At 41.7% G+C, this 26469-nt stretch overlaps 1 long non-coding RNA gene and 1 other non-coding gene across 2 annotated transcripts; one reads left to right on the forward strand and one right to left on the reverse strand.

Annotated features, from left to right (window-relative positions):
• The first annotated feature begins 11214 nt into the window (after nt 1–11214).
• Nucleotides 11215–23940, forward strand: LOC119543255. Its single transcript, XR_005218549.1, has 3 exons — nt 11215–11464; nt 18210–18339; nt 22843–23940. It is a non-coding gene; the product is annotated as an uncharacterized LOC119543255 (long non-coding RNA).
• LOC119543571 lies at nt 17826–17932 on the reverse strand. The gene has a single exon (XR_005218637.1). It is a non-coding gene; the product is annotated as a U6 spliceosomal RNA (small nuclear RNA).
• Nucleotides 23941–26469: the final 2529 nt, after the last annotated feature.

Consider the following 26469-nt stretch of genomic DNA (forward strand, 5'->3'; position numbering starts at 1 on the left):
ACTTTGTGACATTTCAAGAAATAGCATTTTATTCTGCATAGATAGGGTGGACAGGCACCAGCATACTTTTTTTTTTTTTTTTTTTTTTTTTTTTCAGTTTAAGGCCTTTAAAGTTCTCAATTTTTTGCTGATTGCTCCTCTGGAATTATACTAATTGATGCTTAATTTATAAATGGGAAGTTATCTTTTTTCACAGAGCCCATTTACTCAGTAAGGACAGCAAAAAGCTGATTGGAAAATCCAAAGTAGGCCCCTCAAACCAGGCCCCCAGGATCCTGGCTGTAAGCTCACTACAGATCTGCATCCAATAATAAAATCTTTGAATCTGAGAGCACTCAGCTCCTGCCTTCTCAATCTTTTAAGTGCCTCCTTCCCATGCTCCTTCTTTTCCTTTCCCCAATCTCTTGCAAAATCTTGTTCCAAAATGTCAATCAACCATCAGCTAATGGGATCAGAAATTGCTTTACAATCACAAAATCCTCCCGGTCCCTGGCCCAAGGACCCCCCATTACATCTAGTGTCCCAAGACAACCTCGTAGCCTTCATGACGTAAGAAGACATTTCAGAACAGCTTTATAAATGGAGAAACTTTCCATTATTTTTTCAAGGGACCAAGAAAAGAAAATGTTATGAACAAGGAAATTGTTGGTGGGTCATTGGCCAGGAAACTGAAATTTGAACATTGAACAATTAATTTGAGGATAATATAAACAAGTTTCCTTGTACAGATTTTAGGAATATGATATGAATAGTCTGTTATTTTGAATTCTAGAATGTGCCTCCCCTCCACCCCCATCAACCGGCCCTCTTACTATGAGTTGGCATTCTCACTCTTACTGTTCTCTACTCTGCTGGTTGTTCACTTCACTGCTGTTATAGTACAAATGTGAACCCTCTGTGAGTGGTTCCATTTGGTTGCCTTGCCTACATTTATTCTGGTTTCCTATTGTGTTGCTGACACACATTTTTAAGAGTTCCATTATGTTAGGTTTTTTTCCCCTAGACTCTTCAGAAAAATTGACTTTTCAAAGAAAGACCTTTTTTAAATTTTTTTTTGTTTAAATAAGGTTCTCTCTAGTTCTTTGTCCTCTTTCACAATTACAACCATGTAATCCATAAGGAATTCATTAATGTGTAAGAGGCTTTGAAGCCTCTAGATTTGTGTGTGTGTGTGTGTGTGTGTGTGTGTGTGTGCTGTTTTTTTCTTTTTCTTTCAGAATCTTGCTGCTGCCAACCACTGATTTAGGAATGTTTAGGGGTATATGCCAACTCAATAATCAAAATCATTTCAGTATTGTAAACCCAACCACAGTCTCTGTAGACCAGTGGAATTTGTTGCTTGCTCCAGTTTATTAAGTAATAGTACCAACAATATTTTGAATAAAGAAGCATCTGATAAGATGTGATAGAATGCCAGGATAACTCATTTTGATCACACAACAATGCTTGTTTTGAATTTGAAATATTAAAATTATTTTTAATACTTAAAATAGCCTGATGATCCACAGCCTCCTTCTTCTGACCTGGTATGGAAATATGATCCATGGCTCACTTCAGAAAAGAGACCCACTACAAACTGCTAGTTTTCTGCTACATGTACATCTCTACTTTCATTCCAGAAGTACTTATCTAGTACCAATTGTGGGCCAAGCACTGTGCTAGGCATTGGGACAACAGTGGTGAGCAGGATAAAAACAGTTCCTGACACATGGCACTTATTACAGGAAGATGTCTTGGCTTCATAAACTACTTGTTGTCTAGACATTTGAGGCGCACACAAAACAGAGTAATAGTGAAGATTGTGGACTCTACAGTCCAACTTGACTGTGTTCTGGTGCAGGCTATACTACTCCAAACTGTTTTAGCTTGGATAATTTACTTGGCCTTGCTTAGCTTCAGGTAGCTAAATAGCAGTAGTATTTACCTCATAGAGTTATTCCGAGGATTAAGTGAAGAAAAAAAAAAAAACCCTCATACAGCTTTCAGCAAAGAGCCTGGTTAACAGTCAGTGGTAGTAAAAGTAGTAATAGTAGCAGTAGATGGGCCATGTTGGCCATCAGCAGAAAAAGCCAAGATTCCTCATCCTTGGTATCACAAGTTCAAGTTCATAGGTCCAGCCATCACAGGGAGGGCACAGCTACATCCCACCCTAGGGGTTGCTTCAGTTTCAGGGAGAGAAAAAAAAAAGATCTGCCTAATACTCAGGAATACCTCCTCTGCCTCCAAAACTTCAGTGCCTCCTACTACCCGTGGAAGGAAATGCAGTGCCCTACTCCCCAGCAACACAGTACAGTTTAGTTGACAGCTCCACCTTGGCAAGGATCCCTCACACTACCTGAGCTCTGACATCTCTGACCCCAAAGATGCAGCTCCCCTCATCACTCCTGAGACTTCCCCTCAGTCTTGGTGGCTTCTATTTTGAATTCCAGGTAGAAGCCTGCCATCCTGTAGTATAGACTCTTCCCACCCACTCTGTCCCTTGGCTTTCAGCCGGAGCCTTATCCTGCTCCACGATGAGCCTGGGAGCAGCAGATTGGGGACTTGCAGTGATGCCGGACCTGCAGGGCTCTCAAGAAACTCATATTTCTGATGGACCCTGGATTGTCCAACACCACTCTCCTTTGGACAGCCCTGATTCCAAACACTTATCTTCAAAAGAGCATTCACGGTTGTCATATAGCCACCATGTGCCCTGACGGTTTGGATGAGACCACATGGCTGCCCTACCTAACCAGCCCCCTCTCAAGAACAGTCACAAGGTTCTCCTGAAGGCTTGGCACCATGGGGCTGCTCTGCCCAAACTGTGATGTGGGCCTAGAGCTCTGCCCTCCCAGTGCCTCTGTACCTTCGCGTCACCAGCAGCTGCCTTTCCTAAACCACAGGAGAGAGAAGATTGCTTGGCTTCCATTCTAGGGATTCAGGCACAGAAAAAAAACCATGAAAGCACAGAGAATAAAAATGTATTTGCAAAGCCCCCCTGAGGACTGGGGGAAAATGTGGAAATGTTAAATTTCCCCACCTGGGGAATTCCTGATGCTCTCATAAGCACTGGGGACTACCAATTTAGAAGGCTGAGCCCTCGATCTGGGGGCTTGCCCTTATGAACCTTGTTACCACAAAGGAGAGGCTAAGCCTACTTATAATTGTGCCTAAGAGTCACCCCCAGAGAACCTCTTTGTTGCTCAGATGTGGCCTCTCTCTCTAACCAACCTGGCAGATAAACTCACTGTGTTCCCCCATAGATGGGACATGAGTCCCAGGGATGAGCCTGGTTCTGGCATCATGGGATTGAGAAAGCCTTCTTGACCAAAAGTGGGAAGAGAAATGAAACTAAATAAAGTTTCAGTGACTGAGATTTCAAACAGTCAAGAGGTCTTTCTGGAGGTTATTCTTATGCATTATTTAGGTATCCCTTTTTAGTTTTTAGTGTATTGTAACAGCTAGAAGTAAATGCCTGAAACTGTAGAACTGCAATCCAGAAGCTTTGATTCTTGAAGACGACTGTATAACTATATAGCTTATATGGGGTGACTGTGATTGTGAAAACCTTGTGACTCACACTCCCTTTACTCAGTGTATATACAGATGAGTAGAAAAATGGGGGAAAAAGTTAAATGAATAATGGGGGGGGCAATGGGGAGATGGAATATTTTGGGTGTTCTTTTTTACTTTTATTTTTATTCTTATTTTTTTGGGGAATAATGAAAATGTTCAAAAATTGATTGTAGTGATGAATGCACAACTATATGATGGCACTGTGAACAGTTGATTGTACGCTGTGGATGATTGTATTGTATGTGAATATATTGCAATAAAACTGAATTCTTAAAAAAAACATGAAAGCAAATCCACCCACTCCCTTCCCTATGAGGTGGGTACGCACAGAAAATCCCACCTGACCCCACCCTGCCTGTCTGCCCCTAAAGGGCCTTCTCATAATCAGCTTGTGGGTGGAGAGCAAATTTAAAGGAAGTAAACATAGGTTTCCTCCTAACAATAATGGTTCTATTCAGTCAGTGCTTACTGAGTGCCCAGTGATTGGTGCCATAAGAGAGTCAGATCGCAGCAGCCCTACTGGTCGTTTAGCAAGAAGCTGGCTGAGCAGATCTGGGATAGCTTGAGTGAATAACAGGCTGAGGCCAGAGACTGATCTCTGGAGGCTCCGCCTCCCAACAAGGCCATTTCCTCAACCAGGAAGTTCGTGTACTAGATGTTCCTATGTATACATAGTGCAGTTCAGGGGTGGAGTCCTTCTTCTGGAACACTTTCTGAGGTGCACCTAGCTCTGCCCAGACTAGCACACACCTCTCCGTCAGATGGCTGCACCCCAGGGTACCCATGTATTTACTGCCTTTCTATCACGTAGGCTCCCCTCTGTCTTAGTTTCCCAAGGCAGTCATGACAAGATACCACAAACTAGGTGTGCCAGTTTGAATGTATTATGTCCCCCCAAACACCATTATCTTTGATGTAATCTTGTGTTAATTAGATTGCAATTCTTTGAGTGTTTCCATGGAGATGCGCCTCATCCAACTGTGGGTGATGACTCTGATTGGATAATTTCCATGGAGGTGTTGGCCCGCACATTGGGTGGGTCTGAATTAAATTACTGGAGCACTATATAAGCTCAGACAGAAGGAGCAAGCTGCTACAGCCAAGAGGGACACTTTGGAGAAAGCACAGAAGCTGCAGATGAGAGACAGTTTGAAGACAGCCGTTGAAAGCAGACTTGTGCTCCACAGAAGCTGAGAGAGGACAAATATCCCAAGTGCAACTGAGAGTGACATTTTTGAGGATCTGCGGCCAAGAGAGGAACGTCCTGGGAGAAAGCCATTTTGAAACCAGAACTTTGGAGCAGACGCCAGCCACGTGCCTTCCCAGCTGACAGAGGTTTTCTGGACGCCATTGGCCATCCTCCAGTGAAGGTATCTGATTGCTGATGTGTTACCTCGGACACTTTATGGCCTTAAGACTGTAACTGTGTAGCCAAATAAACCCCCTTTTATAAAAGCCAATCCATCTCTGGTGTTTTGCATTCTGGCAGCATTAGCAAACTAGAACACTAGGTGACTTAAACAACAGAAATTTGTCTTACAGTTTGGAGGCTGGAAGTTCAAAGCTAAGGCATCAGCAGGGCCATGCTTCTGAATCCTCTAGGGAGAATCCTTCCTTGCCTTTTCCTAGCTGCTGGTGGTTTGCAGGCAATCCCTGGCATTCCTTGGCTTACAGCAGCAGCACTTCAGTCTCCACCTCCATTGTCCATGGCCTTCTCCCTCTTTGTCTGTTTGTCCCTGTGTCCAAATTTCCCTCTTCTTTTAAGTACATCAGTCATATTGGATCAGGGCCCACCCTAATCCAGTTTGGCCTCATCTTAACTAATCACTTCTTCAAAGAACCTATTTCCAAATAAGGTCACATTCACAGGACTGGGGGTTAGAATTTTAACATCTTTTGGGGGGACACAATTCAAACCATAACACCCCATAAAACTTACTTCACTTTCTGCTGCAGGTCGCTTGTCAGGTGTGTGTCTGTGTTGCTGCAGCAAAGTAGCCGGGATGCAAAACACAAGGTCCCTACACACAAAGAGTCCACAGTCTTGTGGAAAAGAAATCAAGGAACATACTTATGGACAGGTAAGGTAAGGAGGGACTTCCCCCATCTCCACCCCAAGGCAGTAGATATATGTGCAGCAATTATAATCTTAACCAGGGGGCATAATTCTGCCCACTTAGCAAAGTTCTGAGAGTTACGTAAAAGGAGCCAAAACTGGTTCCTACACCCTCTCTTTCACTCTCTAGGAAAAGAAGCCTCACCCCACTCCCCAGATCTGTATCCTAACAAGAATTTCCACTGGAACAAACCCAAAAGAAGAAGATGTTCATTACAGGACAACCAGTTTTTGTGGAGAATGAGCCACTCACAAACTCTTTGCTTACATTCACTCAATGAAGAAAATTAACAGAATATACAAGTTTTGGCTACACCCACAAGTAGTAATAGGAGATGACACTCTTTAAGTGGATGAAGACATGGCAGTTGGCCATTTGAAATGAGAGGACAAAGCTAGGAAAACACTTGGGCCTGGGCTGCTATGTTTGGGTTATGCTTTTTGCAAGTGTGCTGAGCTAAGGGGATGAAGGCACAAGGGGGTGAGGGGTGTAAATATCTGGGTTATGCTCCTCCTTTAAGCCTGGGGGAAGGGGTGCCATGCACCATCCACCCACTAGGCCTACAGAAGGTCACTTTTCCTAATTCATCTGCTGAGAAGGGCACCTTTTTATAATTTGTATGTGCTTGCAGATGCTCCTGAATTTCCTCATAGCCTTTCAGAACTTGATGCTTCTAGTAGTTTGAAGCATCCATCCACCAAGTGGAAATGGCAACTTCACTAAGGACTTGAACTTACTTTTTCCACTTTGATCATCTACCAGGGGGAGACCAGGAAGCTTTAGAGAATGACTGGCCTTGTTCATTTAGAGATTTTTCTTTTTAAACTTTTTATTTGAGATAATTGTAGATTCACATACAGTTGTAAGAAATGGTACAGAGTGATCCCATGTGCCCTTTACCCAAGGTTTATTTTGCCCCTCAGGACCTTACACTGTCTTGATTCAGAAAGGCACAAAAAGTTCCTTTGATGAAGTTCACTGTGCACCGAGAGACATGAGCATCTTGGGAGAAGAGTTCTGGGCAGGGTCTTGGAGGATGGGTAGAACTTTTCCAAGGTGAGTGGGTGTTGGAAAGGCATCCTGAACAGAGAAGACAGCATGGGCAAAGGCTCAGAAGTATGAAATAGTGTGGTGGGTGCTGGGAGCCCTTCAATTAATTCAGCATGGGTGGGAGTAAAAAAATCAAGGAAGGGAGTTCAGAGGCATCTTGGGAATGAACAGGGAATGCTGTGTGATCCTGGCCTCCCACATTCATGCTAGGGAAATGAGAAACAGATGGGAAATATATTCCCAAACATGGCCCAAGCATGGCTCTCTGAGAGTCGGCAGAGAATCTCATTCCAGACTGAGGAGCCTACTTCCAACCCCAGGCACATAGTCTAACTCCTTCTGTGACCTTTACCCAAAGCCAAGGACAGGAAGTCTAGCTCACCTCCTTCCAGTGAGGCAGAAAATTCCTCTTCTCCTACACAAAGGCAGCAATTAGAATGAAAGTGTCTCCTCTACAAATCTGGGCTGCCACATTGGGCACACGGCTCCCATGTGGTGTGAGGAGTGCCCAGAATTTTCAGGTGCCAGGGAAGGATGTAGAAGGTAGTTGATGATGCTGCCTGGCAAACTCACCAGAGAGTTACCAAGGTGGGAGCTGCAGGGCAGCTCACCTCAGCAGGGGAATCAAATGGGAATCCTAGTCATACTTAAAAGTAATATACCATAGCCGAGGCAAGGTCAAGTTAGCCAGGAGGCTCCCAGGCCCTGTGTGAGCTGAGAAATAGCAGACCTGTAGGATTTTAACCACAGATGTCTACGAAAGATGCTTGTGAAATAAGGAGTGACCAGGTAGGTGGGGAACATCATTTCTCCAAGATGGTGAGGATCCAGGGAGCAGCATGGGACCAGCACACAGATCTGAGTTCCCACTCCCCACTACCATGGAGAGGCAATAAGCAAACTCAAGCAACTAACAGACCATCTTCAGGAGAAGAAAGGGAGAGGATACTAGAAATTAAATTTAAGTTTACTTGTTACTCCATGGGAAGTAGCTCGTAAGGAAGCTTAGGTCATTTATAGAAAAATAAGAAAGCTAATTTTCTTTGAACAAATGACTCTCTTGTGTATAAATGATCAACCCCTCTATATGTAGTATTTTTTGAACATCCCCAGACAGGTTCTGGATGAAATTTTTCTATTTTTTATTCAATGGGAGGGATTCTGTGCTGGTTGGTGGCTTTTAAATCATGTCATACTCTCTGCAGGTGCTAAATATTCTCTCTCTGAAGAAGAGATGAGCTTGTTTTTCACCTGTCCTCAGGTCCAAAAAAGTGACAACTCTTGGTACAGATCCAGAAAATGGGACATGACCTGCTACTTAACAACAAAGGACAGGGGTAAAACTTGGATCTGTGAACTGATTTACTCTAGCACAACTGATTTCAAAGTTTTCCACCTTGAAACTGAAGGGGAAAGAGAGAAGATGGTATAGAATAAAGAAGAAAGTGTTATCCATATGGGCAGGGCATTAGAATTTGGTGGCTTGTGAGTCACTAATGACCGTATTTTTAGGTGTGTTTCTTTAAATAAAAAATTAATTTTATTAGTGAGACTTGCTGTGTTAATAAACAACCCCCAAATCTCCGTGACTTATGATAACATGTTGTATGGAGGCTGAGGTGGAACATGACTGTCCACCAGGCCAATTCTGTTCTGTCTGTCTTCTCATTCCTGGACGCAGGCTGAAGGAATAGCCCCTGTGTGGAATGAGGCTGCTCTGGTGGCAGAGAGAAAGAACAAGAGAGCTGATCAAAACTCAAGATGTATCATAAACCTTCTGCTCCAACGTAGGGAATGCCGAATTCGTGTGTCACAAGGCGAAGCCCAAATCCAATGAGATGGGGACATAGACTCTTTCCACAGGAAGCACGGTAAATCATGTGGCAATGAGTGGGTATGTATAATCCTTTTATAAGGAAGGGATAGGGAGTAATTGAAAATAATAATATAATCTACCATGATAATACAAACTCATTATAGAAAAATTAGAAAATACAGAGAAGTTTAAAGAAGGAAATTAAAATGATCTATAATCCCACTGTTAACATTTTGATACATTTCCTTTCAGTATATGAGTATTTATTTTCTTGTTTTGACAAATTTAGGATTATATGATATGTACAAGTATATACCAGCTTTGTAGGCTTCTTCTTTATACAGAATCATATATTGAACCATTTCCCACATAAGTAAATATTATTTTAAAATATCACTTTAGTGCCTGCATAATATTTGTGTCAGTTAGGATGGACAATGTTTTGTAGCAATAATAAATAATTCTCAACTTTGTGATGTGGCTTCAAACAACAAAGGTTTATTTCTCATAAAGGTACATGTCCAGTGCAGGTTGGCGCAGAGGATCTGTACGTCTTGGTGACTCCAGAACTGAGGCAGATGGAGCAGCCATCACTACAAATGCATTTGGTTGCTGTCCAAGAGGGAAAGGAGAATCTAGGAAAGCACATGTTGGCTCTCAAATCTTCCGCCCTAAAATCTTTCGCATTTTATTAGCCAAAGTAAGTCACACGGTGTGATTGGTTTTTTTAAATGACCACAAATATTTTCCAGATCCTCCGATCAAGAGGCTGAGTCTATTTCTCCACTCCTTGACTCTGGACTTGGCCATGTTACTCGCTTTTGCTAATGAAGTATTAGCAAATGTGATGTCAACAGAGGCTTGAAAAATGCTTGTACATTGGAGCTTGTTGTCTCTTAATGCTTTCAGAACAGCCCAAGTTTGACCTATGGCTGTGAGAACACACGGGGAGAGAGAGGCCCAGCTATCTCAGCTGTTCTAGCTGTCCTAGCCCCAGATGAGCCAGACAAGACCAAGAAAACCAACCAGCCAATGCACAGAATTTTGAGATTGTTTTAAACCACTACATTTGGGGGTAGTTTGTTATGCAGAAGGAGCTGGCTTATACACATGTCTATATCTAATTTCAACCAAGAGGGAGCCATGATATTTTTTAAGAGCCTTAATGACTACCTCAAAATTAAATCTTTACATGTACCATCATTTAACCATTTTCTTGTTAGAATCACATCATTACTAATGTATTATAACTATAAAAGACACTACTACCATGAATATCTTTTTATATAAATCTTTATCCAAGTTTCTTATTATTTAATTATAATAAATTGCTGGAAGGAAAATGACTGGGTCAAAATGCAAATCTCTTAATAATAACCAAATTATATGCCAAAAGGATTGTCTCAATTTATATAGCTAACAAAAGGTTGTAAGCATGCCAATTTCACTGCATACTCAGAATCATTGACTGTGAGCTTGTATTAGTTTCTTGGCTGCTAAAACAAATACCATACAATGGGTTAGCTTAAACAATGGAAATTTATTGGCTCACATTTTTTTTTTTTAATCTTCATTTTATTGAGATATATTCATATACCACACAGTCATACAAAACAAATCGTACTTTCGATTGTTTACAGTATCATTACATAGTGGTACATTCATCACCCAAATCAATTCCTGGCACCTTCATTAGCACACACACAAAAATAACAAGAATAATAATTAGAGTGAAAAAGAGCAATTGAAGTAAAAAAGAACACTGGGTACCTTTGTCTGTTTGTTTCCTTCCCCTATTTTTCTACTCATCCATCCATAAACTAGACAAAGTGGAGTGTGGTCCTTATGGCTTTCCCAATCCCACTGTCACCCCTCATAAGCTACATTTTTATACAACTATCTTCGAGATTCATGGGTTCTGGGTTGTAGTTTGATAGTTTCAGGTATCCACCACCAGCTACCCCAATTCTTTAGAACCTAAAAAGGGTTGTCTAAAGTGTGCGTAAGAGTGCCCACCAGAGTGACCTCTCGGCTCCTTTTGGAATCTCTCTGCCACTGAAGCTTATTTCATTTCCTTTCACATCCCCCTTTTGGTCAAGAAGATGTTCTCCATCCCACGATGTATTGGCTCACATTTTGAAGCTAGGAAAAATCCAAAATTGAGGCATCTGCAAGGCGATGCTTTCTCCCTGAAGACTGTGGCATTCTGGGACTGTGTAACTGGTGGTCCTTGGTCCCTGGCTTTTCTGTTACATGGCAGTGCACATGGAGGCATCTTCTCCTTTCTCTTCCAGGTTCTGTTGACTTCTAGCTTCTACCATCTCCTGTGGCATATCTTTCCATGTCCAATTTCCTCAGCTTTTAAGGATTTCAGCCATACTAAATTAAGGCCTAACCTCATTCAATTGGGACACACTTTAACTAATAACACCTTCATAGGTCCTATTTACTAATGGGTTCACACCCCACAGGACCAGGGTTTGGAACCTGAACATGCCTTTAGTGGCGGACATGATTCAAACCCCAACAGAGCTTTTTAAAAACATCTTTGCTAATCTGACGGGATGGGGGGATCTGATCTAAATTTTATTTTTTTGCATATTGAGGTTGACTACTTTTTTTTTCATATGTTGCTAACAGTTAGGAACTTTGACACAACAATCAGAATGTGTACAACGAACATTTTTTAATTTTTCTATATTAAACTTAACCCAACTTGAGTGCCCCACAGGACACAATTGGCAGGAAGCTCAATACAGATACCTTTCCCTGTTTCCTTTCCCTCCCTTAGATGGTGGGACCTGGAACTCTGCAAGTTTCATGTGAAGATGAGGGGGCTCTGTGCTGGTGCCTTACCCCTTCCAGGCTAGGCACAGCGGAAACTTCATGATGGGGAAACTTCACCTGGGATCCCACAGCCTTGAAGGTAGGGGCCAGGTCTCACACTTAGACATACTCTTTTTGAGGTCCTCCCACCTTAGAGACATTGGAATGGGCACAGGTTCCCCTCCTGCTCAAATTTTAATCAATCACTTGGCCAATACCACATTCTGTCAGCACCACAAGAAGGCAAGATGCAGACCTCTGGTTCCCTTTACTTGGCTGAGTTATAATTTGGGAAAACTGAAGTGTGGCTTATGGGAGGTGGGGAGGTGAAGATAGGTGGCTAGAATGACTAGAAGTTGGTTGTGCATATTCCCTCAAAATTTCAAAATGCTTTTCCCAATGGAATATCCAGATATCTCAGAGGACAAGTGTTTTAGTTGTTAAAAGTGTAGTACTGTCAAATATATAAGAAATCAGATATGGAAGTATTGAAGCATAAATCATCTTCTGAAAATCAGAGAAAAAAATCACCTTTCTATTGAGATAGGAAATAAACACAAAATCAGCCTATGAACACCACTTCATGGACAGGTTTAATGCTAAGGCCCTCTAATTTCATTTCCACGTCCACTATTTTTTCATACCACTGCTCTGTGAAAAAGTTTCATTTCTATCAAAGGTTAAGTGGTCTCCAAAAGGGTGATGCAAAATGAAACAAAATAAAGTTTCAGTGGCTGAGAGATTCCAAATGGAGTCAGAGGTCACTCTGGTGGGCATTCTTATGCACTATATAGACAACCCTTTTTAGGTTTTAATGCATTGGAATAGCTAGAAGTAAATACCTGAAGCTAAAAAACTGCAACCCAGTAGCCTTGACTCTTGAAGCCAACTTTATAGCACTGTAGCTTACAAGAGGTAACACTGTGATTGTGAAAGCCTTATGGATCACACTCCCTTTATCCAGTGTATGGATGGATGAGTAGAAAAATGGGGACAAAAAACTAAATGAAAAATAGGGGATGGGTGTTGGGTGTTCTTTACTTTTATTTTTTATTCTTATTTTCACTTTTTCTGGTACAAGGAAAATGTTCAAAAATTAGATTGGGGTGATGAATGCACAACTATATTGTGAACAAGTGATTGTACACTTCTGATGATTGTATGGTATGTGAATATATCCCAATAAAATTGAATTTAAAAAATAGAAAAAAAAAAGTCAAGGGGTCTTGCTTCAGTCCATCAATGAATCCATAGCCATTCTCATCCCTTGGAGTGGTGGAATGGATCCAAAAACCCAGACACAGTGGCTTGCCTCCAGGTGGAGTACAGTATTGTCTTCAATTCTTCTTTCAAGAAAAACCTGAGTGAAAAAGCAAAATTCTCATGAAGTCCATTAACTAACCATCTGTAGGTTCTACTGGCCCCTGTGTTACAGCAGTGAGACAGCACAGGGCCAGGCTGCCTGGATCTAAGAGGAAAGAAGAACTGGTTAGAAACCACATGAAGGCTGCTAATGTGAAACACTTTATAAGGCAGGACTTGCCAGCGCAGTTGTGTGCGTTATTTCTTCTATAAAAGAATGCCAACCAAGGAAGGAAACGGAAACCATTTCCAGTGTAGGCAACTCCCCTCCCGGCACATGCTCGAGCTAGAGCAGTGGATGTAAAAGTGGGCAGAGGAACGGGGACCCCTGAAAAGGCAGATCAGAAAAGGGGTCAGCTCTTGTACTTTGTATTTGTCTCTAGAAAAGAGAGGGGGTTCTGTATGAGGTCCCCACACAGCTGTTTTAATCTTCCCAGTCTGCTTGGGGTCCTTTTGATGTAGTTACTCTACCACAAACTCACATCTCCTTAAGGTCCAACTTCAGTGAAATGCCCTAAAGAAACAATGCCTCTTGAGAGAACGGAAGAGCCTAGAAGCCTCTGTGTTTAACAGGGCCCTGTCTAAACTGGCAACCTGCTCTCCAGCCTCAGGGATGATAAAACTTCACAGACTGGGAGAGAATTCCACTGACAAGAATGTCTGTTCCTGAGAGCTCATTCTGATTGTCCTCATCCCCATTAACAACAGCAGATGTGTGCTCACAAGTAAAGTAAACATTCAAGGTCAATATACATTCCTTTCTGCCAATGTAGTCTGGCACTTCAATATGAGCAAATAGGCTATGAAGCAGAGTAGAACTTTTCTATCACACTGGTGTTGAATGACAGACTCACATGTGTGTACTAGGTTAACTTATATTAAATATCTACTGAATGGACTTTTTCTGTTTCACGGGAATGACTTTAGCAATGGTAAGTGTACTGTCATGGAATAAGTAATTTTTCCCTGTTAGAGAAACAAGAGAGTGTAATATGTAAGAAACTGAATTTCAATTCTGATTCCGGCACTTACTAACTGTTCAGGATTGATTCATGTCCCCCACGGAAGACATGCTCATGTCTTAATCCACATTCCTGTGTATGTGAATCCATTTGTAAATAGGAACTTTGAAGATGTTATTATAGTTAAGGTGCAGACTCATTTGTAAATAGGACCTTTGAAGATCCTATTTAGATGAGGCCAAATTAAACCATGGAGAACTTTAATCCATGTGACTGCAGTCCTTATAAGGAGACAGAATTAAGATGCAGTCAGTCAGAAAAAGCCACAGGACGAGAACAAGGAGATAGATTGCCATGTGATGGAGGCAGAGATGCAAACCAAGGAACCCCAAGGATTGCAGCAAGCCAGTACTGGAATGCTTTGGACTCGGAGAGAAAGCACGGCCTGCCAAGACTTTGATTTTTGACTTCTAGCCTACACTGTGAACCAATACATCCTTGTTGTTTAAGCCAATCAGTGTGTGGTATCTGTCATAACAGCCGGCACAAACTAAGACACTATCTGTATAATCTTGGGCAAGTCACTTCACCTCATGTAAAATGAGGTAATAATAGTACTTATCTTCTACCTCATGGGTGCTAAGGATATAAAAATGTGAGCTTGTTTCAGGATTATTCCATGGAAGTGGAGGAGGTAGGATCCAAGAAGGCTAAGGATACCTAAGCTTGCCCATCTTTATTCATTCATTCACCAAATATTTATTGAGTAACTACATCATGCCAAGTACAGAAATACTGCAGTGACGATAAAAGACATAACTCCTGATAAACTTGATGTCAGGAGTCTCATGATTCATCTGCCAACCTAGGTGTGACCCTCCCAGATCACTCATCACCCTGAGCACAGTGTTTCCCAAACTTATCTGAACATAAGACTTGTCTGGCACCTTTATGAAAAGATAGATTCTAAGACCTCATCTCATCCTACTACATTTCACCAGGATGTTCTGACTTCCTTTCTCTTCGTTGGCAAAATGGGGAGGAGAGCAATGCCTACCACAGCCGTATTGTGTGGATCAAGGGAAATAACGAATGGGAAAGGGCTTTGGAAGCCATGAAATTACTCTCTCATGTGTGGCATCCAGATTCCCTTAGGAAGTTCAGAGAATCCAGCCAAGGGCCACTCGGAGCCTATTATCCATCATGGTGTCCTCCTACCCCACCTCTCTTTCTGGACTCTTTGGAGACATGAATCAGAAGACACCCACACCGATTTTAACCTCATGAGCTAATGTGATAGACAGCCTCAAGGCCATCACCAAGGAGAACACCTGTGTCTGCATTCTGGGAGTGGCCTGTTAGGCTTCAGAGGGCCAGTGAGTGGCCATAACTGATGGGACACATAACTCAAGGGACAGTCTTGCCTTGTTTTGGTACCTGCTGAAATGGGAGATGAACCCAGGCGAAGGCTGGAGTAGTGAAATGTAGGGCCTTGGTACGTTCTCATCACTGGATGTTCTCCTCAGTGGCATCCACCCAGCCCTTGCCCACCTCCCCAGCCTCATCTCCCTCTGCTCTGCCGTATAGTCCCCAAGCCCATAACTACCTCTCTTCTTATTTCAGTAATAAAAACATGCCAATTTTCAGTTGGTCATAAAGCCATCCAGAATAATGACTACACTTCTCAGCTCCCTTGCTGCTAGGTCCAGCCATGAGACCAAGTTATAACCAAAAGGATCCAAGCAGAAATGTCACATGGCTGCATTCAGGAACAATTCATTTAAAAAAAACAACTGGCATGTGTCTTTTATCCCTTTTCTATCATGTCTCTTCCTCCATCCTGCTGCTTAGAATACAGATGTGATGCCTGAAGCTCTAGCAGCTGTTTTGGATACTGGGGGTGTGACTACTAATACTATTAGGAGCACTAGAATAGAGAACAGTAGGAGCCTGGAGACCTGAGCCCTGGGTAGAGCTGAGCCTCTAGTCTAGTCTTGAACCATCAATCTCTGGACTTTTTACATAAGAGAAATAAATTTCTGTCTGGTTTAAGCTGCTGTTATTTTGAGCTGCTGTTACTCACAGCCAAAATGAATCCTAACTGATATAGTGCTTAGGGACATGATTCTGGAGTCTTACTTCTTAGGTTCAAAGTCTGGCTCCAGCATTTATTAGCTTATGGCCTTAGGTGATTTGCTTTACTTCTTTGTGCCTTTGTTTCCTCAGCTGTAAAACAAGGATGCTAAAAACAGCGTTTCCATCATAGGATCGTTGTTAGGGATGAGCTAATATCTGTAAATCTTAAAAGATGTAAATCCAGGCATATGGTAAACACCCAATAAATGTGAACTGTTCTTTAAATCAGCTATTAAAGTATATAAAGAAGAAAGGTGTGCCCAAAAAGAGCAAAATTGAAGTTTATTCTTCTCTCACATCAAAGGTAGGCTTTTAACAAATTTTTATAGAGCATGTTTCAAGAATCTTTTCAAAAACGATATGAGCACAAAGAAGAAAAGGAAAGCTTAGAGAGGTTAAATAACTTGCGACAGGTAGGAAGGGGCTATGATGGGATTCAAACCCAGGTTCTACTCCTCCAAATTCCTTGCATTTTCCACAAAGCATCACATGCTTTTAGGTACCATTGTACTGCTGTACACTCTGTTTTTCTATCCTGTCCTACTCATACATTTTACAAAGTGGTTTCCAGGCCAGATTTTTCTATTAGTAAAAATTCAAAGTGGGCTCCCGAATTCCCCATTTAAGAGATTATGTTTTCTAGTCCCTGACACAGCTCAGTTGTAAATATGTCATTTATTTGATCACTTAAAATGTTAGCCCTGGAATATACTTTGAAAAAGGGGATCCAATCAGAGCTCATCTCAGGAATGGGGGGAGAGGGTTTATCCATCTTGACTGAAATCCAGTTAGCTGGGCCTGATCCTGAGTGATATTTCAGGCTCGTAGGTAAAGGGGCCCAAAGAAGAGCTGAGTGTGTGGGAAGGGAGCAAGGCATGTGTTTTGAACTGGCAATTCTTACAGAAGCAGTTTGGAACCAGGACTGGGAAACTGCTGATAACTGGAATGTTGTAGCCATTTTCCTTGTTCCCTGAGCACAGAGCCTGCTAGGAGGATTTAAGTTAGATGCTAGAAAGAACTTGCTCATTCCAATGGTCACGAAAGGCATACAAATGTGGCTGTAGAATTCTGCTTTCTCTGTGAATTTGAAGAAAGCACAGGAAAAAATTCCTACATAGATAGAGGATCTGAATTGACCATCCCCCTGCTAGGAAACAGGAAGTGAAATCAAAGGAAGTAATGGCATAAAGATTCTGAGCAGTGGTTCCTCAGTCAGAACAGACCTGAGCTCAAAACCTAGCTTACTAGTTGGGTGATTGGGGCCAATTTCCTTAACTGCTTACCCTCACTTTCTTCTTCTATAAGAAAAGAGATCACATCCTAGAGACAACATGCTGAGTGAAATAAGCCAGACACAAAAGGATAAATATTGTATGATCTCACGTAGATGAAATAATTAGATATGCCAATTAATAGTCAGAAACTGGAATACAGTTTATCAAGGGCTGGGGTGGCAGTAGGGAGTGGAGAATTAAGGCTTAATTGGTGCAGTTTCTGTCTGGGGTGATGGAAAGGGTTTGGTAATGGGTGGTGGCGATGGTAGCACAACATTGTGAATGTAATTAATACCAATGAATTGTATATTTGAAAGTGATTAAGAGGGGAAATTTTAGGTTGTATATATGGCAGCAGAAAAAAATTTTAAAAAACCATAGAACTGTATAACACAGAGAACCCTAATATAAACTATGGACTATGGTTAGTAGTATAAATATAATAATATTTTAATCATATTTTTTATTGTGGAATATAACATATATACATAGAAGTGATAACTTTCCAAGTGCAATTTAACAAGTAGAGAGCAAATTTCAAAGAATGTTATGGGTTACAGATCCACAGTTTCAGTTATTTCCTTATTGTGAAATATAACATATATGCAAAAAGGTAATAATTTTCAAACTATGATTTAACAAGTAGTTATATAGGAAATTTCCAAAAATGTTATGGTACAGTACCATAGTTTCAGTTATTTCCTGATTGTGAAATGTAACATATATAAAAAATATTGAGCGCTTCATGAATTTGCATGTCATCCTTGCACAGGGGCCATGCTAATCTTCTCTGTATCGTTCCAATTTTAGTATATGTGCTGCCGAAGTGAGCATTATGATAACATTTTTTCATAAATTGTAACAAAGGTACCACACTAATGCAAAGTGTTATTAATAGGGAAAACTGTGGGAGGTGTGTATTGGAACTCTGTATTTTCTGCATGGTTTTTCTATAAACCTGCAACTTTTCTAATTAAAAAAAGTTTTGTTGTTTTTTTTTAAAAAGTAGATCACAGTATACCTGTCTCTGAGAGTGATTGTGAGGCCAAAATAAAATATGTCCAATCATATGGGAGGTGTTCAATAAATACTTATTTCTTCCTTTCCTCAGGAATCTTTCCTATTCTGTGACTCTATGATTCAGGACTTCCTGGAATTCTAAAGCACTAGAAGCTTTCCAAAGGGCTCCAACTACCTAATTGCCAGCTTCCAAGCTCTTCCCAGCATTACTTTTATGAGAGGTGAGTGGTAGGGATGGGATCAGAATTGAGGCAGACTAATTGGGCTGTGCCTGCTGGTCCAATAGTCCCCACTTGCATTCCATTTAATCCACTGTTCTCATTGAGAAAGAAGTGGTATTGTTGAAAACGAGATGCTCCATGCAGTTTATAGGATTAGAGTGACATGTGGCTATTGCCCGCCTGCCTTGCTGCCTCTGGAGATGAGGACCTGGAATCTCCAGCTGAGGGCTCGAGACTGTGGCCTGGCACAGGGCAGTGGGAAGGGCACTGCCTGGGGCAGGGAAGGGGGCAGGTGACCAGAAGCTCGGGCACCAGCCAGGCTGGCACCTGCCCACGACTTGGGAGACCTCCTCATGTGTAGAATGAAAGAATGAGATTAGGTGAATGCTGAAGACCCTCCGAGCTCAAAGTTTCTCCGACCCTCTGATGTAGAGAATTTATATCAGTGGGAAGTGATTTCTGCATCCTCTCTTGGTTTCTGTGGGTCATACTCTTGAGTCTTGTGATTTCTCTTGAGGAAAAATCGTAACACTCTGTGCAGATTCTTCTTCCTAAATAGGGAGGCTCTATGTAGGGGCAATGTTATAAGGGGAGGAAGTATTCCATTCAGTTTCAGTCCCTTGTGAAGAAATTCACTGCTTTATAAAAAACCTCTGTTCAGTAAATATTTATTAAGCACATAGCTCTCTGCTAGTTGAAAAGTACAAAGAAGAGCATGATAATGTGCCATGTTAGATAAGAGCAAAGGTTTGGGGATCAAGTTCTAGTACTGCAGCTAATACTAATATGTACTTCACAGGATTATTTTGAGGATTTAATTAGATAATTCATGTAAAATGGTGATGGCGAGGGAGGAAAAGTGACCTGGGCTTTTGCTACTAACAATACTACCTAAGAACAAATAACACCATAAATCTCTCGGTTTAACTTGGATATGGAGGTCTGGCTGCCTCATTCAACTTCCCAGGAAAATGGCAGAGATGATAATTAAGAAAAGGTTGTATAGATCCCTTCTGCCCCCACCCCTCTAAAAAGTCTTATTGTTTAAGCCTTTTTACCCAAACTCTTTATTGTTTAAGCCTTTTTTACCCAAAGTCTAGAAAAAAAAATTTACTTGAAAAAGACTTAGTATCTTAACAAAGTTTGTTCTTCTCTTCACCTGTACATTTTTTTTCTTTAAAATGGAATACATGTGAAGAAAGGAATTTCTTTCTCAACCTTAGATTCTCTGTTTAGTTCAACAGGAACTTCTGCTTACTATGTCAAATGTAGTTAGTTGTCCTGAAGTGAACACAAACCGTCTACAAGCAGTTGAAAAGAGTTCTTTTATGTGATTTTCTATATATAAGGTAACTGGGAAAAGTAAGATGTGACCTATCCTGATTCTATCCCGTTTCTTTCTCCAAAGAGAGAGAGGGAGGAAAAGACCAAAGGTAGAGGAGTTTGGTCTCAGTAGCTTTCCATTCGCTGGGAGAGAACTGCTGAAGTCCCCGTGGTTGTTTGAACTTGGGTTTGCCCTTTCTTGAGAGTGTGGAGAGGTGGCCGTTACTGCAGTCCGCTAGTGCCCCCTATCGCCCATTTCTGGAACTTCAGGGCAGCATGAGCTGCTAAACTGTGATGTTATTTTAAACCTCCCTAAGCTTTTCTGACGAGAAAACCTAAAAAATTGAAATTGTGTCTCTACGTTTAACTCACCGAAGGGCAGTTTAAAATCAAGTTACATTATTATTTCATAGATTCATAGACTGTTAGGAAAAGGTCCTTGGAAAATATGTTTTTATCAAGTGTGGATATTAGTTCTGAGAGATCTTAGCAGTGATGTGAAACCAAAGGGGGTTAGGAAATGCTGGTTTAAATAAGCATAAGGTAAACATTAAATAAGCAGGCTCTATACTGCCAGAATTCTCAGGGCTTAGATATGGATTATGTATCTCCCAAAGGGAAATGAAATTTCTCAATCACCCTCCAGCACAGAACCACTGTTTAGATGAACTTCTTGTAGGACAAATATTCCAGGGAATACACTCGGGAAATGCTGATCTAGTCCAGATGAATCGCTCTACAGATTTGGAAACTGAGTCCCAGAAAGGAGACAGTGACTTGGTGGTAGTAGAGCTCGCAAGGACCCCAGTCAGGAGGCGCCAGTCTCATATACCTTCTCTTCCACCAGGGTGGGCCTCCTTGTAGTTGATCTTAGAATTTCTCTATCCAGGGCATGGGGAATGGCACTGTCTGCTGCTCAGGATCCTGGGAAAGTTAAATCAAACTCTCCCAAGTATGTTTGAACTCTTTGGGAAGGAGAATTTGTTTCAGGTATTTTCAGTTCAATTTCTCTGTCTCTTTGAAAAAATTCCTTATTTTATAAAAAGCCTCTCTGTTCAGTAAGTATTTAATAAGCACCTACTATGTACATAGCTCTGCGCTAGTTGGACAGAACAAAGAAGGGCATGCTAATGCACCGTGTTGGATAACAGCAAAGGTTTGGAGGTCAAGTTCTGGTTCTGCCACGTTCTGGCTTCATTTGGGCAGGTTACTTACCATCTAAGACTCAGTCTCTTCATTATAAAATGGGGATAATACTAATATGTACTCTGCAGGAAGGTTTTGAGGATTGAATTAGATAATACGTGTAAAATGTTAGCACAGTGCCTGACACATATAAACAATAAATAGCTGCTATTATTATTATTGTTATCATTATCATTACTCTTGTCATGATTACTGAGGCTTGGCCACCAAGGACTCAACAGCCCAGTTGGAGAAAGAAGACAACTTTAAATAACAATAAAAGGGAATGGGATCAGAGATAACATCTGGTTTTCATGTCACTTGCCAATTGCAATTAACCTTTAGTGGCTGTTTCAAGGGCTATGTGGAGAATAATTCTGAGGCTACTGCCAGCTTCACAGACAAAAAGCACCAAGATCAGTTGATGATGTTTGTTATGGGAATGGGAAGTGTGGATCTGTGGTTATATGACATCTATGTGCCGATTTTGGAATGAATGATGAAATGCCAGCTGTGGTGGATTAGACATAATAGAGGTTTCTGGAGGAGATAGGATAGCTGTACCTGGAGGATGGGTATGATATAAATGGAAGGAGACAAAGCAGGGGAGGGAGAAGTATCTGAAACAAGGAATTTTGCTGAGCAAATGTGCCAAGCGTGAAACACACATGGTCTGTTTGGGTGGCCGTAAGTAAACCAGCCTGTCTAGAGAAGTGTTGGATGCTAAAGATTAGCTTTATAAATATGGTAAGCAGAGATGCCGGGCTGGGCACCCAACATCAAACAAACTGTATCATGGTTCACATAAATTTTCTCATTGTATTGGGCCATGTGCCTGCATTTGAGTTTCAGAAAATATGGACACCATTAAATCTCTAGTACCATCTTCTCTACCATGGAGCTATTCAAAGGCTATTTCCCACAGCCCTTGCTCATGAAGACCATCCTTTGGTGTTAGGCTGTAGCTGCTGTTTGGAGTCCATCACTCTAGTGCACTTCATTTTCTTAAATTTCTTAATTTTTTTTTTCAGATTCACTTCACTTTTATTATGAACAAACACAATCTCAGATCAGTACAACTAGCTGCAGAGTCAATGTTAATAGAAATTATTCCAGAATTATTCTTAGGTCACAAATAATTACTATCCCACATAAAAAAGGAAAAATCCCACCCAGTCAAGGAAAAGATATCCTGTATATGTTTCCATGGCAATGAGTTTATGCCTTCTCACACTTGGTCTGGCTAGTTCTCCACCACTTACCCAATGGATTCATTCAATCTCTTGGAAAGAACCATACTGATAAGTACCAGGCAGGATATCTAGTACACTTTAGAGTCCTTACAAATGTTTTCCATCATGTAAAGATGGCGTTTCAGTCCTAGCTGAGAGTCTCAACAAATGTACACAAAGAAAAATGAAGAGTCTATCAGAAACTGAAACTTCCATGTATGTAATGTGTCTCCTCTATGTTCAGTACCATGTTAGCTCTGAGAGGGATACCAAAAGATACTGATTAAAACCACAAATAAGGATGGGAAGTTTTGAAAATTTCCTGTTTACAAAACTGCATAACTTGGCATAATGAGATTTTATTCATCCATTCTTTTTTATTGAGTGTCTACCACACAGCCGGCACTTCTGTTTAGTTAGGGCTTGTGTGGTTACAAGGTTACAGAGACCTAACTCAAACTCATTTAAGCAAAAGTGGAGGTTTATTATAAGGGATAATGCGAAATTGGTGAAACACAAGGACAGGAATGTGCCTAGGGCATAGGAACAACTTGAACCAAAAACTCGGACACCATCAGAGTTCTCTCTTCTCGTCTCTGTGGCTCCATGCACTCTCTTCATTAGCTTCATTTTTCACTATAACTGGATATCAGCTTTCTCCATATGGTGAAAAACATGGGGGCCAAGAGCTCCCAAATTACTAGCGTATCTTATAATTTGGGGCACTAGAAAGAGATCTCTTAACATTTTTTTCTGGTTCCAGGTTCCAAGTCAAAAAGTCTCAGTGAAGGGCTAATTGAAACAGATTAAGTCAGGTCAACTCCAAAGAAATCCACTGTGACCAGAGAATAATGAAATGACATGGCAGCTCCTGTGGGAACCACAGAGCTGGAAGAACAGAAGTGAGATGCTGGCTGAGCAAAACAAGGGGTGCCTGTTACATCTGCCCTTACTTTTTCATGCCAACTCAGCTTACTGTCAGGCAACGGTTCTGTTCACTCATTAAATAAGCGCTTATTGAGTGTCTGCTTCATGCTATGGACTGTGCTAGATTTTGGGGACACAAGGATGAATATGATGTTCTTCTATTATGTGTCTCACAGAGTACTAGGCACTCAGGTATAAATAAATATAAAACAATTGGCTTGGAACCTTCAGGAACTTGCCATGTAACTGGAGGAAGAAGACTATGGTATGTATTTGGAGAATAATCGAGAGTTAAGCTGTCTGCTATGGATGATGAGGGTAAGAGAAGGCTCAAGGTAAGTGAGGTCAGTGAGACCTGAGCAGTCAGAGGAAGCATCTTCTTTGGGGTCTTAAAGAGTGAGGAAGTTTCTGTTTATGATTACACGTGTTTAAGTGCAGTATTTTCACAACATCAGACTGAGGCCCTCTGCTCAAGGTTCTGTGCATCTGGAGGCATTCTGGAAGGCAGCTGTTTAGCCAGTGGCCCTATTCCTTTCTCACAGACAGGACTACCACCCACAGCTCTTCTGATAGCCTTGTTTTTAATTGCTGTGGCATGTTGGATCAAAGCCTCTGAGTTTGATGCAAGTTCAAAATAATTTCCTTCAAGGATTAACTCATCTTTTCTGGGCTTGGGGAGCTACACAAGCAACATCTGGTACAGCCTTCAGCGGGATCTTTCACCCAAGGAGTTTCTGATTTCAACATGTGAGCCACCCTGCAGAATAACATCAGCGATGGGAAACAGCACTCAGACCTTATCTCGTAATGAAAGCTCCATGTAACACCCCCGGTCATGTTTGCACACGACTAATAAATGGCACAAATTGTGACAGGTGCCTTATCATTTTGTCTCTTGCCAAAATGACTGAATTCGACACTGATGGGGCTGAAATCCCCTGGTGGGTTTCCTCTGGAGCCCTTCTTTATCCCATCCCGGCCCTATTAACATCTTCTAAGGAAGCATGCGCTAGCCCAGAGGCTCACATTTTAAGGTAGTCACAGGAAACCTCTTGGTCAGTTACTATCGCAGGACCCCAACTGCTACACCTTACCTCTCTGCCCTGCCCCTCTGGAAAATCCTTGGTTGGGACCACCTCCTTGCCTCTTAATTATCCTGGCTTTATTCCACCTTGTGTTTTTGATCTTCCTGGCTCTGTCCCTGCATCCCCTGGGCTAATCCTACGACCCCTGGAGTTCTCTTCAAGGTCAAAATTTTACCATGTTATGAAAAGTGAAACACTGTAATAGCTACTTGTGTCCTATGTGTCAGGGATGTATTGTTGTAAGAGACACTATTATCTTTGTCCGCGACTCACCAGTGAAGAAATCAAGGCTCAGAGAGTTTGAGTAAATTGCCCAAGTATAAGATACAAACCCATGTCTCACTCCAAAGACTGTGCGCTCTTTTTAAGGGATAAATATAGGGACTCAAGGAAAAGGCTATGGGAGTCTCACAGGTTGGGAGGATGCAGGACAGAGAAATGAGGAAAATCTGAAGAGTAGTGGCTCTGAATCCAAAAGAGGAGAATTTTGAGACATGGTTAACTGTGTCTAAAGCCAGAACAGGTTTGAGAATACCAAGACCATTGACATGAAGAAGGCTATTGGCAGATGTTTAAGAAAAATTTTAGTTGTGGGTCAGGAAGAGTTTAAGAAGTGGGTAGAACAATACAGACCACAAATAAAAGCAAAGAGCTGCTAAATGGATGGTGGAGTAAAGTGGAAGGCTATTTTGTTTTTAGGACATAAGCTTGTTGAAAGTTGGGAAGATATGAGAAAACTTCAAAGAATAGACAGGGTAATGCCATTGAGTAGCCGTTCTCAAAGGGTGTTCTGGAACTAGTTAGAAATGCAAAATTCTTGAACCCAATTCCAAATATATTGAACTTGATACTCTGGGAGTTGGGCCCAGGAATTGTGCTTTAACAGGTCCTTCAGGTGATTCTGATGCAAGCTAAAGTGTGTGGACTTCTGCTATAGAACAGTGATTCTCAGTCATGTCTGCACATTGGAACCATCTGGAATGATGATGCGTCTATCCCATTTCCAAAAATTCTGATTTACTTGCTCCAGGCACTGGGGTTTTACAGAGCCCTCCAGGTGATTCTAATGTGCAACCAGGACTGTGAACCAACGCTGTGGAGGCAGAAGACGGTAGAAGGTGTGAAGTCAAAGAGGAGGTGGGTAGGGATAACACAGCTGCAGTGCGGAGCCCCGACTGTGCTAGGCATTGTGCTAAGGCTGTGCTGTTTCAAGCTTTAGTGGACACATGAATCACCCAGCAGATCCCCAGGTGCTTTACGACATTGTGTCAATGACTTCTCATGACAAGTCTATGAGGCAGGTGCCATCCTTATCCTCATGTGGTGGATGAGGACACTGAGTCTCCAAGAAGCTATATGTCTTGCCCAGGGTGTCATAGCTAGGAAGTGGCAGAGCTGAAACTTGAAAATCTTCTGTCTCTAAAGTACTCATTCTTAATGACTATATTTCAGGTTGTGCTCAAAGAACAGGTGAGAGGGCTGAATTCTGTCAAATTTCTTCCTTGAATGAGGGTTTCTCTGAACTAGATGAGGCCCCCTCCTCAACTTGTGCTCCCCAAACACTGAACAACTTGTATTTCCCCCAAACAGCACATTCTCTCTAGCCTCTGTGTTGTGGCACATGTGAACCCCTCCAGGTGGAGTCACTTTTCCCACCTCACCTTCATTTAGCAAATTCTGTCTCCTCCTCCAAGTCTCACCCAGGCATGACCAACTCTGCAGGGCTGAAACAAGTGCTTCAGTTACTGCAGTCCCATAGACCAGGACTTCACAAACACACTAACCAAAATGAATCACCTGGGCATCTTGCTAAATTAGTGCAGATATGGATTCAGTGAATGTGGGGCAGGGTCCTAAGACCTTGCAAGTTCCCAGGTGATGCCCATGCTACTTGGTCCTCAGATCACACTGTCAGAAGCAAGGGCATGGGTGCTGTGTTGTGGCACTTACATTTTACTGTGATGCTTCCTCAAATGTTTCTCCACTCCACTGTAAATACCTTGACAGAAACCCATCTTATATATAATACATATTATATATCGCCTTGCACAGAGCAGGCATTCAATAAACATTGAATGAATAAATAAATGAATGAGCCCACAGCCTGGAAAGATAAATAGAATCCACATTTTGAAGGGCCTCGGAAACCATACTAAAGACTGTGAAATTTATCCTGATGTTATAGGGCAATGGAAGGATTTTAAGTAAGAAGGTGATATGTCCAATTTGTGTTTAGAAAGATGTGTAAGATGAGTTGGAAAGGATCAAGGAAACAGTAGCACTAGTCGAAGCAAATAGTTATGAAGCCCTGAACTAAGGCAGTGATGGTGGGAATGGGGAGGAGGAAGAGGATCCAGGACCACATATATGGGGTATCC

Source organism: Choloepus didactylus, chromosome 8 (genome assembly GCF_015220235.1).
Source record: "Choloepus didactylus isolate mChoDid1 chromosome 8, mChoDid1.pri, whole genome shotgun sequence".
NCBI lineage: Eukaryota > Metazoa > Chordata > Mammalia > Pilosa > Megalonychidae > Choloepus > Choloepus didactylus.